Source organism: Lepisosteus platostomus, chromosome 5 (genome assembly GCF_059453375.1).
Source record: "Lepisosteus platostomus isolate fLepPlt1 chromosome 5, fLepPlt1.hap1, whole genome shotgun sequence".
Classification (NCBI taxonomy): domain Eukaryota; kingdom Metazoa; phylum Chordata; class Actinopteri; order Semionotiformes; family Lepisosteidae; genus Lepisosteus; species Lepisosteus platostomus.
This window is the reverse complement of record NC_142615.1, coordinates 23528485-23547542: the sequence shown is the minus strand read 5'-3', so window position 1 is coordinate 23547542 and position 19058 is coordinate 23528485. Positions and strand designations below refer to the sequence as shown.

Here is a 19058-nt window from a genome sequence, read left to right as displayed (position 1 = left end):
ATAAACCCGATTTTAATTTAGATACACATTTTCTAATGCAGCCTTCATTACAAGACACTCTATTTCTCGAAAGCGTGTTATGTAAAAAAGAGGAAAACGAAAATATATGGATGACAATATTTAAAAGATGAAGATTTTACTTTTGAGAAATTGTCATTTTATGTATCTAGATGCTTTTCAACCGCTGTTTTTAGAACCTTGCTGTGCTTCCTGAATCATTTTCAGTGTTATAAACTGGGTGTGGAGATAGCGATCACTTTGTAGAGCAGTTGATAGGCTGGAGCTGTTCAGACTACTCTTGTTATTTCTTAAACGCTTCCATCATTTTTCTTTCATGCTAGGACGCGAGTGTGTACATGTGTTTGGTTTTCGTTTCACTGATTCTCATTGAAGATTTGGGAATTAACGAAGAAAGAATCAGTAACCAGGAAGGCAGAAGCTTTGGTTCTCAACGATCTTGAAGACGCCCATGTAGAGCAGCGTGTGATGGTTTGTACTACAAAAGACCAAGTGCTCAGTGACGTCTGCGTTTACCGTTGAAACTTTTCATCTCAGGTGCAAAAGCAGTTGTGTTAAACATAGCTGAGTGGTGCAGCAGAAGCGTCCTGGGTCCATAACCCAAAGATCAATGGATCAAAGCCATCCTCTGCTATACATGTTTAATGCACGACTGATAAGCACACCATCAGTTTAATGACGTGCATTGAAACTGATTTCTTCTCTCGTATGTGCAAACTTCACACTTAGGGTGCTCTTTAATCTTTACAAATATGCAGATGCCCAAATGTTTCTTTTGTTGTTCTGACATCTTTTATAGATTCCTCAAATCCTTCAAATGAACATCCATATCAGCACAGTTATGTTTATATCTTTTAAAATTAAAGTACATACAACAAAAATATCAATGTACATTTGTACTGTGCTCATTTAATAATGATTGTCGAGTTCTCCGACAACTCTGTGTTATAATTTTAAAACATTTTTGCTAAGGATACACAACGGGTGTATAAGGCATTCTAACTACAGCCAGCTGAAGATAAAATTCCACACGTGAAAATGGTTTCACGCACATTTCCTGCAAAGTTCAAGAGGGCTTTTAGCGGAGATTATGTTTACATCGAAACAATCCGAAACGCGTCCCTGACCAAAAGATTCACGCACTTTTCCTGCAAAGTTCAAGAGGGCTTTTAGCGGAGATTATGTTTACATCGAAAGAATCCGGAGCGCGTCCCTGACCACCAGCCCTTTGTATAACAGCTGTACAAAGACACTCCCGTGCATAAGGAAATGTTGTGTTTAACAGAAGTGAGTTAACATGATCCGTGACCTAATTTACCAGAACAAATACTCACCCAGCAAGGTCTGCTTTACTACAAGAGAGAAGTAGAGTGAAAGACGTGATCATTTCACGCTGTTGTGGAACAAAACGCTTTTTTCTTGGAATTCTAAATCAATTAGAAATTCAGAGCGACACATAAAGGCTTTGTCTGCTTAAAAGTGATGATTTTTAAAAACTGATAAAAATGTAGAAAACACGTTTCTCACGTAGAAATTTAAGATGGGGGTGGAGTATTACTAGGAGCGGCGAAGAACTCACCATGGTGCAATTCATTTACGTGACGGGCTGGTGGTTTAATGGATAACGCGTCTGATTTCGGTTTATTAGATTGTCGATTCGACTTCTACCGGGGTTGTGTGATTTAAATCAGGCTCCTCAGAAATAGATGTCCGTTATGTAAATGAACCGCACCTGAAAGCAAACGTTGGGTCTGGGTTCCTTTCTTTCCTACATGAAATAGCAAATCGTTACAAAAAAAAAAACACCAACTAATGTCCAATGGCGTTAGTCATTTAAGTAAACATGAATATACTGTAAGGTCTTGGTACATGGGAGTGGATTTCAACCACAATTAAAAAAGGGCAAATTATAATTACAGGCTTCAGACACTTTTTCAAACAAAAGAGACCAAACACTCCCTAACTTTCAGGTTTGCTTGAACCTGTAACAAAAAAGGGGTCTGAAGCTTCCATTCTCTGATGTCACTGTCTCTAAAGCCGGGCGTGATGTTTCGCGGATATGCAATGTGCAATGTGTTCATGATGATTCGCTGCATAAGCTCCTGATTGGGTGTTTTGTACTGCGCTGTTACTTCGTTCAGATTACCTATGTGGTGTACAGATAAAACCCGACTGCGTGGTGTAATTTCCGGGTTCGGGACCAGCAGCGCCTGCAAACTCCTCAGCTGACCTCGACGTGATTTGAACACGCAACCTTCTGATCTGGAGTCAGACGCGCTACCATTGCGCCACGAGGTCACTCACCACAAGTGCTTTTAATTCCCCCAAAGAGAACAATCAGCGTCCCTGAAAAAGATTTTTTTTCATTCTCTCCTGTGAGGAGCGCCGCTCTTCCAACGAGAGACTCTTCTTCCCAGACCACAGAATATTCTTTCCGCCCGGCTCTCTCACAGAGAGCAGACACACCGTCTCCACTGATGTGTTTAGTACATCTATAGATCTGACCCCCTACAGCCCCGATATTCCTGGACAGGATATTTACCACCAGCCTCGTGAACGTCTCATCTTGACCTCTCCCAGGAGGAGCACAATTAACACAGAATCCTCTCTCCATTTAGCAAATAACAAAAAACACTGTTTACCTGTCAAGACAGAAAACCAGGCTGCTGCAGGTGAGGCTTAAACTCACAACCTCGGCATGAGTCCACTGAATATGTCATTTTACATGGCCTGAACCAGGAAAGAGATTGGAAGTCAAGAAGTTATGGTTTTTTTTTAATACTTGCCTACTCTTTTAATTTTTCGGTCAAATATTTTATTTGGGAGTACTTTCAATTGATGTTAATCCTTGTCCCGATGCACGATTCTGGGCCATGGTGCATCTTGAATAATGTTCTTATAGGCTTCAGTTTGGAAAAGTGCGCTCTTCAGAAGCTACAGAAACCGCTAATGGTTACATAACACAATGCAAAAGGAACGTTCGGGTTTGAAAAAGAATATTACTTGCTATGAATACAAACACTGTTACAGCAGGCGTGTTAGGGATATTTTAGCTTAGATCATCAATTCATCTTACATTTCTTCTCCATCTATATCAACAGCGTAATCGCTACTGAGCGCTAAAGGCAGGTCCTGGCAATACAATCTTCTTTAGAAAACATTTTTAAAACTATATCCACTACCATACATAAAGTAAAAGATTCCGATTGCACGCAACTAATAAATTATCTTTTCCAGGGGCGTTGTAGCTAGATGCAAATTACAATCGAAAATATCAGTATCAGCTTTAATTTTTTCTTTTGGATCCACAGGACGATCAGCATGAGCCATCAAAGAGCCTGTAGTGGTAAGAAGTTTAAAAGCACACAAGTGATCTGTCTTTGGTCAAAGGAATTGCTGGAGCAGTAGGACACAGAGCAATATCTAGCAGCTGTAGACGATGTTCGGGGAAGAGATAATTCTGTTTTCAGCACAGGGAGTGAGAATGAGCTCAGTCCGGCTCCCAGCAGAATCCATTCTGGTTTGGTTACTATCAGACTGTGCGTCTGAGGCTCTTTGGATCGCAACGTGAAAAAAAAAGAACAAAAAACATTTGCTCACATCTTGTGATTTCCACGAGAGGAAGAGAAGATATCACTTTTAAAAAAATCAGAACTGAAGATTTGGATCCGGGACCTCATACTTGTCAAATGATTAAAATAATAATTATGAAAATATCAGGTTGTGTTTCTGCAACATATCGTGCACAGTATGCCATTTATTTCTAAAAATACAGTAGATTGTACTTAATAAAAATGTACAATTCACCGCTGGTATAAACAGATGTGTGCTGTGTTTGCCTTTGTAAGCATTTGTTTAAAAAATAAGTTCACAATACGATAAAAAACACAGAAAGCACAAACGTAATAATATAATGATACAAAAACAATACCAAATCATAAAGCCAATTAAGTACCTATCCTTTGAAAACAGTGACATTTGTATCTACTTTTGAATTACAAATCAGACAGCATAGTCCCTTAATTCAAAGATAAGATATTTGCCAAAACAAGACAACCAGATGTTAGCTGAATTCGGAACAAGAGCCTCTGCTTCATCGTTTATTGAGCTTTTGATCAACGTCTGAGTGAAAAAGATTCGCTATTTTAACTATTTAATTAAAGTTCACAAAAGCACCTTTCTTCGAGCTGTAGTCGAAACAGCGACTTAAGGATTCCTAACTGTTTCTAATACAGTCAGCCGCGCTACTAACTGAGCTATCGAAGGGATTTAAAGTGCTCCTCTCTGGCACATATCCTCTACTCAAAGAGGGGGATTATTAGGAGGCCATGATTGGTAAGGGCCAATGGGGAAATTTGGCCAGGACGCCGGGGTTACACCCCTACTCTTTTCAAGAAACGCCATGGGATTTGTAATGACCACAGAGAGTCAGGACCTCAGTTTTACATCTCATTCGAAGGAAGGCGCCTGTTTACAGTATAGTGTCCCCGTCACTATACTGGGGCATTAGGACCCACATGGACCGCAGGGTGAGCGCCCCCTGCTGGCCCCACTAGCACCTCTTCCCGCAGGAACCTTAGTTTTTCCCAGGAGGTCTACCATCCAGGTACTGGATACACACAAACGGATGTAACCAAGACACTCAGAACCTGTCACGCAGGGGCTGACTGCTGAGGATAGGGATCCAATGCGGTGCCCTTGGTAGGGTTGGCACGAGACGCAGGCGTAGTCGGAGTAAACAGGCAGGGGTCCGAGTCCGGGAAGGCGTATGTCGAAAAAAACTCAGTCTTCACTCAGGTTGGGAGATTGTCAACAGGGATCTTTAATACAATCAGCTGAAGGGGAGCATATCACAGAGAAAGGGTTTCCCCTAGCACTCAAGACATGCTCACTGGACTGAAGTTATACTTTCCTTTTTTATACATTAAAAGTAGGCAATACTTTAACATATCAAAGGAACATACAGGGAAAGGGGCAGTGTCAGAAGTCAAACAAACAGGACAGGGGGGTGCCATTTGGCATCCTACAATCTGTATCAATTTTCTCTGGTTGAATGGGTGTGAGGAATCACAGGCTTTAGTTTGCACCTAAGACAGTGGTCTTAGGTGCGAACAGAAAACCTTTCCCACGCATAGTCACTGTCCTGACCTTTTGACTCGGTCTTCCACATGTAGCACAGGCGTAGGCACAGAATCAACAGGCGAAAGTGTAGTCGAGGGACTGGCAGGGGTCGGAGTCCGGGAAGGCGTAGAAGTTGCGTCGGTAGGCAGAGGCGTAAACGAAGAGACAGGCTGGGGTCAGGATCCGATAAAGCGTAAAACAGGCGAAGGTACAAAATCGAGTGGCTAAAGCGGTAGTCGGAAAAGCGGGGTCGAGGTCCAGGGGAGAAGTCGTAGTAAGGAAAAGGTGTAGTTAGTACGTAAGCTCCGGGAGAGAATCTCAATCGTGAGCAATGACCGGGGGGCAGATGAGGGTTTAAGCAGAGGACTGATTGACACGTGCACGTTTGGTACGGGGAGAGCTCGTAGGAATGCGGGAGCGCTTGCCTGCGTGAGGGAGATTCGTGGCAAAACCAACAGAATCAACCTGAACTCACAGAAAAACAAGAATGCCCCCGAGACACCTGCACCCCCCCCGGACCACTCTGGTATCAACATCCCCAAACCCATCCATACCAGCTAACAAGACTCAGAATCTACGCAGCCCACATCCAGACCAGCAGGACAGCCAGACCACAGACAGCACCATCATGTAACCCCCCTGTTCATTCCAACAGAAAAGCCGAACTGACCCCCACCAGCATGGCGACGCTGCAGCTCTGGTCACACCAGCAGGCCCAATGGGCTCAGAGCTGGGGGACATACAGATGCAGCCATTCAAAATGCGTGGGCGATACCGCATTATTTTCCGGTACGCTGTACGCAGTCTACCGCAAGTTACCATTAAATACCGCGAGTTACTGGTAAATACCGCTAGTTACCGTAAATTCTCCTATAATATGACAAGCAAAATAATAGTATCCGGAATTTCGGCAAGGTGGAGCTAATAAACTCAACCTCTCATGTTTGAGCTGTGGCCATCAAAGTCTTTAACGAAGATATTACTAAAAGTATTAATAATGAATGACCTTGGACAAGCTGTAAGTGTAAACTCAAAGTATTGCCCTGGTCAACATTCTTTTTTTCATTGACCGTCTTTGTAAAAGTAACACCACAGCATTTTGCAATCACGCATTTGTTTCCAATCATGCAAAGTACAGTAATTTTTGAGAATCGATTCACCATGCCTTTCACATGCTCATAAAAGAGATTGATTTAGGAACATAAACATATTACTGTATGAAAACTGTACTGTATACAGTATGTATATGTATATTTAATGTCTTAACTGTGCCCGTTTAAGTATTGAATATTCATATCTAATTTTACCACTGAAGGGAAATCTTAGTAGCTGAGCATAAAAAGAATAGGAGCATACTGCAACGCGTGTGAAGGGTATAAACGATATTAATTTTGGAACATAAACATACAGTATATGGCTGGTCTCGGTACTTTAAAGAAAACATACACGAAACATTGGTTTCATTATGACCAGAATCGGTCTTGAGATATTTTTAACTTGATTTACAGTATTTGAGAGGTATGTCTTAACACCGATACTACAGTATGTAAATACTGCTCACGTATATGTTTCTAGGTTTATATTATGCATTTCATACGGTCAAATTACTTTTGAGCAACTAATAAGAAGCGCGAAACGGTATGCCCAGGGCGTTTTAGTTTATTTTTACTGGGACTCTGCTTTAACAATGTCGCCGTGGATTGATTAGAGATATCAAGAACATACAAGTCATTTTTTAAATGTTGTAGTTCGTCTTGTAAAAATGTTACGAGTACATCATCTATCAACAATTACACAGGTTCTGTTTCCATATTGCGGATTTTGGTTACGTAATATGATTTTCTAAATTTCACGTTGTGAATATATGATTTGGGCAAACAGAACCGCAAAGAAGTACATTATGGGTTGTTGTTTTTTTTTTGCAGTTTTATCTAGAACAAGCGATGCTTAAACCTTTGTCTGATTCTTGTGAAACTATCCACACGACAGTTACAGTACCTAGGAGTTGACTTCAGTGATGTCACTGATGGGATGTTTCTAAAAATCCTTCCTCTGTAAAACGTCTTCTCTAGTTGTCCTGCATATGTATTCGGTAATGAAGCTGTGTGTTCTGTCATGGAAATATAACTATCAAGGAAGCCACAAAAGAGAGTTCTCACCTGAGTAAGGTCTTTATTTCAATATTGCAATATTGGGAGCCCTTCTAAAACTTCCCCTTTCTCTAAGAGAAAACAGATTACATCATAGAGCGAGAGAAGAAAAACTAGATTTGTTATTCAAAGCTAATCAGTTACTTTCAGCTAATTCTAATGACCCAGACAGCATATATTGTTTTGGTACATTGTCTTCTAAACTAACCTAAACAGTGTACTTTGTTGACGAACTGTTTTCTAAAATTCTGCACGCACTGTAGCACAGCATTTACATCCTTGAAATACATTATCTAAAAGCACCAATATATTTTTTTCAAAGCTCTCTACATTTTTAAGAATCAATTTACTTATTAGATTTCCACTTCAATTCCCTTCTTTTTATTCTTGAAAATGATTAAAAGTTAGATTCTTCATATGGACTCCCAGGAGGCTCCCATACTTCGGATTCTTGCGTTCTTATCAGAACATACTGATGCGCAAACATATTCATTACCATATTTCAAAGCATTGGAATAATATATTTTGTACAGCAACACAAAAACAGAAAGACAAGTATCACAGCCCCTATAGTCGGTGTTAGTAACTTTCCCCCTGGCCCAAACAGTGATTCTAACCAGGAGAGAAATGGGTGAGGCTGTAGAATGAGGCATTAAAGCACATACATAACAAGATGCATTACATTTCTTTAACTTTACAGTATGATTTATAAATTTGTACCACAAATTACTCATATCCCCCTCATTATCAGTTTCATTCAGCCAGTTTGTATACAAAGAGGCTTCGCGTTTAGATTCCTCCTCTTTCTGGGCTTCTGGGTGACAGGCTTCCACATAAAAAGGAAAAAGGCTGTGCACATCAGTCCCAAGCATGTGATCCCCATCTATCCCTGTGGAGACATCACTCCTGCTCTTTGCTCAGTTCGTTTGTGACCTTTTTACAGTGGGAAGCATGAATTCAGGACACCTGGCACGGCCCCCTCCACCTGAGCGAACACCACCTCTTTTTCCTGTCTTTCACCAGAATCCAGTCTCCTTATTCATGCATTAGTTCCTACAGCACAGGTAAATCCCTGTGGGCTGGAGCCCAGCATTTTTCTTAGGGTTTTTTTTTTACAAGATTGGTCAACAGCTGGGTCACCTAAACAGCTGTCTATCACCCTAATAGAGAATGGCCTAAAACTGTGATTATAGCGAGGAGCATACAGTTATTTCCATTCTAATACATCTGAGTTACACTCAGACTGAAAGCAGGGCTATTTACCCATGCCAATAAACCTAAATAATCACCTCTATCAAAAGGGATTACTCCCATGAGCATCTTTTATAGCAATACAATCCCAACATGAGCTCTGGTTATTATTTGTGGCTGACTGATAAAGTATTGATTCCATATCCCCATTTTATGTAAAGTAAAGCTCCTTACACTTAACAGGTACACTGTCGCCCCCCCTCAGGAAGCTCAACAAACACAGAAACAGTGACAATATAATAATTAATGTTCACTCAGTCTCTGGTGCACTGGTTCGGTGTCGGCGCAATGCGTAGATCCAGCGATCTCATCCTGTCACTCAGATGGCAGAGTCGGTAGTCAGTTGCACTTGATATGGTCCTTCCCAGCAGGGTTGCAACATCTGGCAGGGTATATCTTCCTCACCACACCCACTCGCCAGGTATCAGGTCGTGTCTTCCCTCTACTGGAGGTCTCCAAGTGTCCAGCACCTGTTCACCAGCCCCGTGCACCACTTCAATTAACAACCTACAATACTACAATAGAGAATTAGCAAATTCAACAATCCATTAGCCAAATTCATCCCTCCAGGAAGTTTCGTTGATTGGCCTGTGATGATATCAAACAGGCTCTATTACACAGTTCTGTTTGATCCAGCCCGTATCCCATGGCGCTCCTTCAGTCTGATGTCTAGTCGATCTTTTAGAGTTCTGTTCCTTCATTCCACTGTTCCAGCAGACTGAGGGTGATCTCAGTCCATCTCACCCCGAATAATCCAGCCACAGCCTGTCCCTTGATCATAATACAAGCGGTAGGTCAGTGCCCACCGAGGGCTTATCTCCATCATCAAGTGTTTGGTAGACACAGAGGCAGTGACAGCAACCCACTGGGAAAACAGATTATAAGAGCCAAGGTTTCCCTTTACAAATGTAAATTGTAAACATTTGCTACTGCATGAAAGGTTTCTCAGGAGCAGGCCGTATGAGCTGTAGCACCTGCACCTGAACTGTAGTTGAGTTCCTTTGATAAGCATCACATTGAGATACCACATAAGTGGCTACTGCTTCAAACACGGTCCCCACCCAGGTTTGGGTAACCAGCACACCATTTGACTCGCACCCAGGTGTCCAACAGAGTGCATTTGTCGAGCTACAAAGGGCATTAGGCTGTGAGGGCATGCAGGGCATCCAGTGTGCTGGCAGCACCACACACTTTTCTAACCATGTCCTTTTCTCTGCTTTAGAGGCCTCTAGCTGTAGCTGTCCCCTTTTCACCAACAGAGGTCTCACAGGGGTCTCAGACTCCTGTTCTACCAGGACTGCGCACCTGACAGCTACATCTGCAAAGTTGTTCCCTCGAGTTACTGGAAACATTTCTTTATTATGTGATTTACACTTTACCACAGCTACTTCAGTCAGCAGCTGCAAAGCTTCTAACAGTTCAGAGACAAACCCAGCATTCTTACCTGGAGTCCCTGCCATGTTGGGGAAATCCCTATTCCTTCACTGCCATCCAAAATTGTGGCATACACCAAATGTATATATACAGTCTTTATAAATTGCTACAGTTTTCCATTTAGCATATTTACAAGTTTCAATTAAACTTTTCATTCGGTATGCTAGTTCTACACCAGATTATTCACAGTTTATACAGCCAGGCAGGTAGCCTGCACAACACATAAACACGGCCCCTTGGCCACCGCATCAAGGGGTCCTGAATAATAATAACCCACTAGACGATGCCTATCTCCATGCTCCTGCACCAGCACAACGGCTCACAACCCACTTCTTTCACTTACATACAGATGATCTGTCTGAGGGAATCCAGTCCAGGGCCAGTGCCTGCAAGAAAGCTTGTTTCAAAACATCAAAAACAGTTTCTGCTGCAGGGGTCAAGGCAATTTTGTCTTTAGACTGCACTACCCCCCTTAAACCAATACGTCACTAGACAAGCTCGTTCTGAGAAGGCATTCACCCTGGCTTTATCATGTAGTTGGTTTTATACTCCTTTTTTTTCCTCTCAAGATCCAATACTTGGAGTAGCCCGGCCTTATGGATTCCCTCATTAGGTAAAACAATCACAATATCACATAACTCTATTGAGTTAGTTTACATAAATGCTATTTCATGCAGTAATTCCTTATAAAATGCTGCAGTCTGGGCCTAAAATAGGTCTGGGGTGTCCCCCACCCACATCAGTAGTTGAAACTGTACATCTTTTCCCAAGCAGACTGTGACAGCTTATATTTGCTTTAAACACAACCCTTGCACCCCTTCTCCTGTAGCCTCCTGTTACCCGTTAGAAAACTTTATATCACATCTTTATGCTGTTTTAGTCTAAAAACAGGACAGCTGTGCTCCTGTGTCCCCCAGTTACTGCACACTGTAAGATTATTTCAATCCTGAGATAAATTTAGGAAGGCTACAGAGGTGTTTACTAGATTAAAACTGTTAGTTCACACACGGCTCTCGTTTCAGCTTCTGACATGGTCTTTAATTGTGAAATCAAGCCTTTTTCTTCCAATTTCTCCAAAAAACACATTTTTTTTTAGTAACTGCACACCAGCTTATTAGTAGTTTTGTCTTTGGGGTTTTATATCTCGGTATAACATGAAAGTCGCACAATAATTTCGACAAACTGGCGGCTCCCTTTTCTCCTCCTTGGGAGTCTTTTTACCTCCCATTTGCAGCGCTCGCACTTCTGCATGCATGCTTCGCGAGTTATTAAATCAAATCTGTCTCCGCTGTCCGTAATATCAGGAAAGCATAGTTGTACATTCTTGGCAACATCAGGTTTTAACCCACTCAAGTAAATTTGTTTTATTACTGTGGAAGTATCTTCATTCACTTCCTTCTCATCGGCTAACCCCGAGTATACTATCCATAAAGCTATAAACCTTTCTGTAAAATCTGAAACATCCTCACTTCCTTCTGCTGACATGCTGTTACTTTTCTCTAATCAGTTTTCGGTGGGTAATGCTCTTTCAAAAATCTCCACACTAATTCCCACCCTTCTCCTAGATTCTCTCTTAAGGCGTTCTATTTCTTCTTTTGCTGTTTCTTTTTCTGCATATATATCTTCGTTTCGTTCAGCCATTGCTTTTAGCTTTTCCATCAGAGTTTTTTGCGTCTCATCTATGATATTCTGTTGAATTCTCAAATATTCCTCTAAATATTGTTTATTTTTATCCAAATGTTCATACACTTTTCTACATTCCTGTTCAGCCTAAATTCCGTCTGACATATTTCTTTTAAGTTTCACTTTGGATTAATCAAACTTTTTTTTTTCTTCACACCAAACCATTTTCACGTCTCCCACGCGCCCCGCGGAATCCCCAAGTCGAGACAAACTGACGAACTATCACAATTCGGGAACACGGCCCAGGTTCCAAATCCTGGCTTTAAACACACAGTTGAATCGAGTTACCATTTTCGGCTCTTCTGCGAGTACAGTTCTAGTTACTACCTTCAGCCGTACTGCAGTTGTGTACCAGGATGCAACACCTGGATTGTTTCGCACGGGCAGGGCGAGACGCTATTCCTTCAGCAATCCCTTTTTTTCTACCCCACCTTCACAAAACAGGCATCTAAAAACACATACACCATTAACTCATTTTTCTGTTGTACTTGCTTCAGCACCACAGCAACATGGAGAGGACAAGGGACTTTTTAGAAAAGAGGAGTCCTTACCTCTTTTTAGAAGCGGCCGCCTATCTTTTCCTCTCCATGTCCGTGTGGTTTAATTTAGATGGATACTTCTTCATCATTTGGGTCACGTATCCGCCAATCTGCCTCCTCCTTTTTAGAGGACATTGTAAACCTTTAGGAACAATATAATCTAGCAACAAGGTTATGTCACTGTAATTAGGCTTAAGACAATCAAGAACAAGGCTTGCCTTTCTTCTAAATTCTTTACGGTCATCAGGCAATTTAGGAAAAGACTTAACTAATGCAAATAATTCACTAGGAGACCAATGTCAATGTACATATGCTGGAGTTCCTTCTGGACCTGTAAAAGTGCACATTGGCATTTCACGAACAAGTGAAAAGGCTTTGGCTCTGGACCGCTTTCTAGTTTCGGTGGAGACTTTTTCTTTTTAGAAGGCATGGCCATGGAATTACTTTAGCTGCAGCTTGCTGTTCTTTAGTTTCAAGACTAGTCTTTTTTGAAGCTTCCCATTATTTCTGTGATTCCTCTTTCCATTACATAAGTTTTCCAATTCACTTTCTTTCCTTTCTTCTCCTTCTCTTCTAAGTTTCCCCTTCTTCAGGAAACTTCTTTTTCCTAATTCAACTTTCCTCTGTCCATTCTGATTCACTTACAAAGATCTTTCATACTTATGGGCCCCTAATTATCATATATAAATCAGTGCAAGTTCCCTTACACCTATTACCCTAGCTTTACAGTTCATGAACATAAAACATTTTTTTTACTCTAACCCAGGCTATAATTGTTTCTCTGAATTTGTCGTACATGTACTTTTGCTGGACTGCTCGGTCCCATTTTCATCTTTGAATTTTAATTTCCCATTTTTACCGATCAGTGCCTTACTTAGAACCTTATCACATTAACTACTCCGCAGAGCAAAAACCACACGTCTGTGTTAAGATAAGTTCTTTATATGAGTCCTGGACTCATCAAACCCGCGTGAGAACACCCCTGTGGCTCACTTCTCAAACTATTAATTTTAAAGGATCACTTACTGACATCAGACAGCTGCCAATTCTCCAGACGCGTCTCTGGAAGGATAAACAGTTTATCCTCCGAGGTTCGTCCAATTTGCTAAAATTGTCCGGGTCCGGATGGAGTTTCAGCAGCCGTTCGCGCTCAGGTTTGTGATCCCGGACGAGCCCCCAAATTGCCATGGAAATATAACTATCAAGGAAGCCACAAGAAAGAGTTCTCACCTGGGTAAGGTCTTTATTTCAATATTGCAATATTGGGAGCCCTGCAAAGTGCAACCAGAGACTCAATTTGTTACAAGCAGTACAGGGTTTTTATAAGACGTTGCGCTGTAAAAAAGTTCAGCACTTGGTCCATTCTAAAACTTCCCCTTTCTCTAAGAGAAAACAGATTACATCATAGAGCGAGAGAAGAAAAACTAGATTTGTTATTCAAAGCTTATCAGTTACTTTCAGCTAATTCTAATGACCCAGACAGCATATATTGGTTTGGTACATTGTCTTCTAAACTAACCTAAACAGTGTACTTTGTTGACGAACTGTTTTCTAAAATTCTGCACGTACTGTAGCACAGCAGTTACATCCTTGAAATATATTATCTAAAAGCACCAATATATTTTTTTCAAAGCTCTCTACATTTTTAAGAATCAATTTACTTATTAGATTTCCACTTCAGAGGACAGCTCCGTCACCTCTTTTACGACGCTACTTTTTTTCCCTTACGTTTTTCTCTTCTTCCCACGTTCTCTCTCTTCACTGCCTTCGTCCCCGCTCTATTTCACTTCAGCCTTTCACTCTTGCTTCCTTCCAATGAGGACGGAGCTGCGGGAGAAAGGGCGCTATAGAGGATTGCTGTGGAGAGCTGCTGCTGTGCTTTGACATCTGAGCTCTGTGGAAAACGATCTCAATACAATTCTGAAAAACGCGACTCCCCGAACGCTAGCCGAACAAGTCTTGAAGTGGAAATCTAATAACTAAATTGATTCTTAAAATGTAGAGAGCTTTGCAAAAAAATATATTGGGGCTTTTAGATAATGTATTTCAAGGATGTAAATGCTGTGCTACAGTACGTGCAGAATTTTAGAAAACAGTGCGTCAACAAAGTACACTGTTTAGGTTACTTTAGAAGACAATGTACCAAAACAATATATGCTGTCTGGGTCGTTAGAATTAGCTGAAAGTAACTGATAAGCTTTGAATAACATATCTAGTGCTTCTTCTTTCGCTTTTTGATGTAATCTGTTTTCTCTTAGGGAAAGGGGAAGTTTTAGAAGGGACAAAGCGCTGAGCTTTTTTACAGCGCAACGTCTTATAAAAACCCTGTACTGCTTGTAACAAATTGAGTCTCTGGTTGCACTTTGCGAAGTGGCAGCAGGGCTCCCAATATTGCAATATTGAAATAAAGACCTTACTCAGGTGAGAACTCTCTCTTGTGGCTTCCTTGATAGTTATATTTCCATGACACCGGTTTTAATGTCTGTAGATTGTATCTTATTTTTATTTTTTGTTTTGTTTCATGTTCATATTATGTGTTTTCACCCAGTTGACTCCAGTTAATAACAGTTCACCAAGTTAATAGCCACTTTTTATGCGCGAAAAACGGGGGATCTTTCTATCTCGTGATCAGCCTAGTATCTTTCTGTAAGTTTTTTTCTTCTTAATTAAACGTTTAAAATACATGAATTTCATAAAGACAACACACGTTTCGAATAGAAAAAAATCATATTCTGTTCTCTTCCTGGTATGTATAACAGATCAGCAAGTCTTATTTTCCCAATTGCTTTTTTCCACTGTATTTATCATATTGGCTAGCCAATGTCCTCTCTTAGCTAGGTAATGTTACTTGTGGATGTGCTTCTGCGTTGCGTAGAAGCACATGTATCCATAGAAAGTGTATTATACTACTATTTGAGCTACAGTACATAAAAATAATTATATCGTTATTAATTTCTTTAGGTACGTGATTCCATATTATATTCCCTATTAATCAAATTCTAAAAGTATGCTTTTGTTTACTCCGATAACGAGCACATTCACAGAAAATTTTAATATCTTATGACTTTTCACAAAGTATATAAACTTAAGATGGTCAGAAGGAGCATGTAAAAACGTTTCCGAAACATGGTAAAATCTTACTAAATGTAAGACTTTGATGCTTAAAATGTTTAGGAAGAAAGTGGAATACTGGTGTGTATTTTTTCTTTAAACTACCAATACCAGCCATATACAGTTTACACTATATGTTTATGTTCCTAAATTAATATGGTTTATGGTGGTGTATCGTGGTTGTAGAGGTTTGATGGGTTTACTGAGACAATTATTAATTGTAGCAGTAATCACAAGGTTGTTCGTTGTGGCTTTTAGAAAATCAATCGTCAGAACAACTAACAACGCACACACACGGGTTCAATACACGAGATACATTTATTCATATAAATTGTGCACCAAACATATACTAGTCTGCCTGGATACGAGCGGCAGACCTTACTGTGAGGGTTATCAATATACAAGGTATATAATCTCGAAGAGATGCCAACACAAAGAGATACACAACAGAGAATATATGTCAATATATATCGTTCGGTTACCAAATCGCTAATCAGTGTTATTACCCACTGTTACTCTAAACTCGGAAGTAAATACATTACTCATGAATTAAATTGATAACAACTTGTGTTGAGGTACAATTGAATTCTCGAGACTTAATGTAGAACATGGGGTTTACTTATCCACTGTGTATGGATTTGGAACACAAAACCAGCTGACAGGCTCTGTTGCAGCTCTGTTGCAGCGGTTGTCCAATGGGCGTTGTGTCGGCGTTCTCTGGCTACCGGCCAACCAGTCAAGGTGCAGCTCGGAGTAGGACGGGCGGAGGAATCTGACTGCGGCGCGCAGGGCAGTCGTTGCTCCGAGGGGATCTACCAGCAGTCCGGCTGGCTAGTAGAAAGTCTCTATGCACAGAGTGTGACCGCGAGTCCACACAAGTCACTCTTTTGCCTGGGAAGAAGCTGGTTCGTTCCCGGTCCAGCGCTGCTTCTGAATAAGCTATTCAGGTTGTCGACGAGGGTCCAACTGTGGGCTGCCATTGATCAAGCGGAGCATTCATGTTGGTAGAATTCTGAGTACGTACGGGATCCTTGGCCTTGCGCTTAGAACAAAGTCCAAGTCCCTTTTGCAGACAACAGCAGTTGTCACATGGTTGTCTCTGAGGATGCGCGAAAATGGCCAAGGAGAGCCCAGATCTGAGCTTGCGCTCCCTTTTTGACCAAGACCCAGGTGTGTGCTGATTGGTTGAGAGTTTGGCGGGCATTGGAGACCCACGTGGTATTACCACGCCCTGCCAGTCCCTGATTGGTTGATCAAGGTGAGATATGAGTCACTTACTCTTGACACTTAGGAATGCAGTCCAGATGTCCATTTGGCACTCCCTAAAGGATAGGCGCCAATGGATGACCATTGATCATGATAGCCAGGCTTAGCTAAGTGCATCCCCATCTGGGAGCTGTCCCTTATCAAAAGAAAACATCTTAAATCAGCCTGCATGAATACTTTCTCTGTGGCTGCACCACAGAGATGGAGGGTGAGATGGGGCCTCATTTAGGACAGCATACCACCGCTTAATTCTGTCTTATTAACAAGCATTGCCGCTAAAACGGCATCTCTCCTGTCAAACTTCCTCCTGACGTGTTTGACAGGATCTGGGCCGTGGTGAACAGTGGGAAAGACCCCCTGTGGAGAGTGAGAAACATGGGGCTGTTCAAAGGCATCGAGGTCCCAGTCAAGGCAGCAGGTAGCCTGGCCCTGTTCATCACCCGAGAGAACTATTACCTCAGAGATCTGTGGAGAGAAAGGAGGGAGGAAGCAGAAAATCTGTGGGAAATAGAGAGCATAGGTCAATATCTCAAGAAACTGTGAAAAACATTATCATGTTTAAGTAAAGAATGTGATTTACACCAGAAAAAAAGAAAATTGTTGCTATGTAACTGGTACCGTGTCAAAATGTAATGAGATGTGATCATATATACTGTTTTAAGTATTTATATTAATGTAAAGCTTTCGAATTTGTGATGTCCTGTATTTTTTTGTGAAAAGAAAATAAAGTTCTTAAAAAATCGATTCACCCAAGGCGAGGCTCGGCCATTGCACTCCGGCTGTGCTGACCCCTGCGAATTCCCCAAATGTGGGAATCTCGACTGCATAATTTCTGGTATTGGGGGACTGCGTTCGCGCTCTCCCCTGATGTGCTTGGTCCAATATCAGATACGGAAGAGTTACGACACCACGTGCTGCGATAGGATCCCAGTTCGAAAGCCACTGCTGGTTCCCGGTTTCTTTTAGTTAGAGGTCCGGAGAAGCATTTCAAGCTGGTTACACTACTCCTTCCGGACATTCATTCCCTTTTCAAAGTCAGTCGTTTTGCTGTAGTCTGCATTATTAAGGCCAATTTATTTGGTCATGGGGGCCTCGGTACTGTATGCTAATTCACCCGTTTTCTGATTGCTAGGTTCTGTACCAGTGCAGACATGTCAAACAGTGAATGGCTGTACCTCTATTGGATCTGTGCTCAATGAATGAAATCAGTAATAAATGAATATATGTATAGTTATACGAAAAACAAGTGGTTTATCGACTCATCTTCATTTGCAGATTTAGAGGCAGCTTCGATATTTGTTTTACAAACGGGTTTTTTTTTATATGGGTCACACACATGCCATAGCAACAAAACATCTCTAGAGATGAGGCTATAGATCACCTTTCCATCCTCCAGGTTTTCCTCCCAAAGCCTACGGCACCAACGGCGACCCCTGCTGGCCGAGAGAGCAAAAGCTTGCAGCACCTGGTATTTCCAGGAAGTCTCCCATCCAAGTACTAACCAGGCCCAACCCTGCTTAGCTTCTGAGATCAGATGAGATTGGGCACATTCAGGGTGGTGTGGCCGCAAGCGAAAGCCATGGCGCTTAACTCGCTACTTGAAGCTGTGTGTGGCTGGGGCTCTGTGCCCCCCGAGCGGGACTGAAGGATCGTTCATGTGCAACTCTTTGGAAAGGAGCCTCTTTCCAAATCGCATTGCGTACCTGGATGTTGGCGAATGTGCTCCCTTGTGTTGGCTTGTCCCGCACTGGAGGAGAACAAACAAACTGCACGGAGGAGCACAAGGCAAGTCTTCACAAGACAAAAACCTCCAGTGCACAGCACTCTGAAAACATTTCTGGGCTGTCGCGTTTTTATTTCAGCACATAAAGCGCACCAGTCCAACACGTCGGCCGGGCGCGCGGCGCCTCCGCCCTCTTGTGGCCTTGCGGCGTCAGAGCAAGAGGCTTCTTCTCGCTGCCTTTCCGCTGTGTTGCAGAGCCCCGAGAGGGAACCTGGAGCATACACTTTGTGGGGGGCGGGGGACCGCGTTCGCACTCTGCCCCCAGTCTCTTGCGCGAGTACTAAATCTCACGGCGCTAGCCAGCGGCCAGGAGACAAATACAATATCGCGGGACAGGGGGGCCTCGTCATTGATTGTTACATATGAGACGGGGATTAGGAGGAGACCCCGACTGATTGGTAAAGGGGAACACTAACACCAGAGAGACACCCCCGGAGTCTCTTTTTGAGAGACACCCTGGGATTTCTTAATGGCCAAGGAGGGTCGGGACTTCGGTTTTATGCCTCCCCTGAAGGACGGCGCCTGTTTGTGCAGCAGAGTGTCTCCATCAGGATGCTGGGGCATAAGAAAGCCACACAGACCGCAGGGTGAGCGCTCCCTACTGGTCCCAGTCACACCTCTTGTAGGAGCAGCAGCAACCTGAGCTTTTCCGGGGGGAATCTCCCATCCGGGTGCCAGCTAGGCTCACACCTGCTGGGCTGC

General features: G+C 42.2%; 2 non-coding genes and 1 pseudogene across 2 annotated transcripts; 1 reads left to right on the top strand and 2 right to left on the bottom strand.

The window, feature by feature from the left end:
- Positions 1–2244: 2244 nt before the first annotated feature.
- trnaw-cca (transfer RNA tryptophan (anticodon CCA)) lies at positions 2245–2316 on the bottom strand. The gene has a single exon. It is a non-coding gene; the product is annotated as a tRNA-Trp (tRNA).
- Positions 2317–17275: 14959 nt separating this feature from the next.
- On the top strand, positions 17276–17440 carry LOC148665105 (U1 spliceosomal RNA). The gene has a single exon (XR_015938606.1). It is a non-coding gene; the product is annotated as a U1 spliceosomal RNA (small nuclear RNA).
- A 586-nt stretch (positions 17441–18026) lies between these two features.
- On the bottom strand, positions 18027–18145 carry LOC148665104 (5S ribosomal RNA; annotated as a pseudogene).
- Positions 18146–19058: the final 913 nt, after the last annotated feature.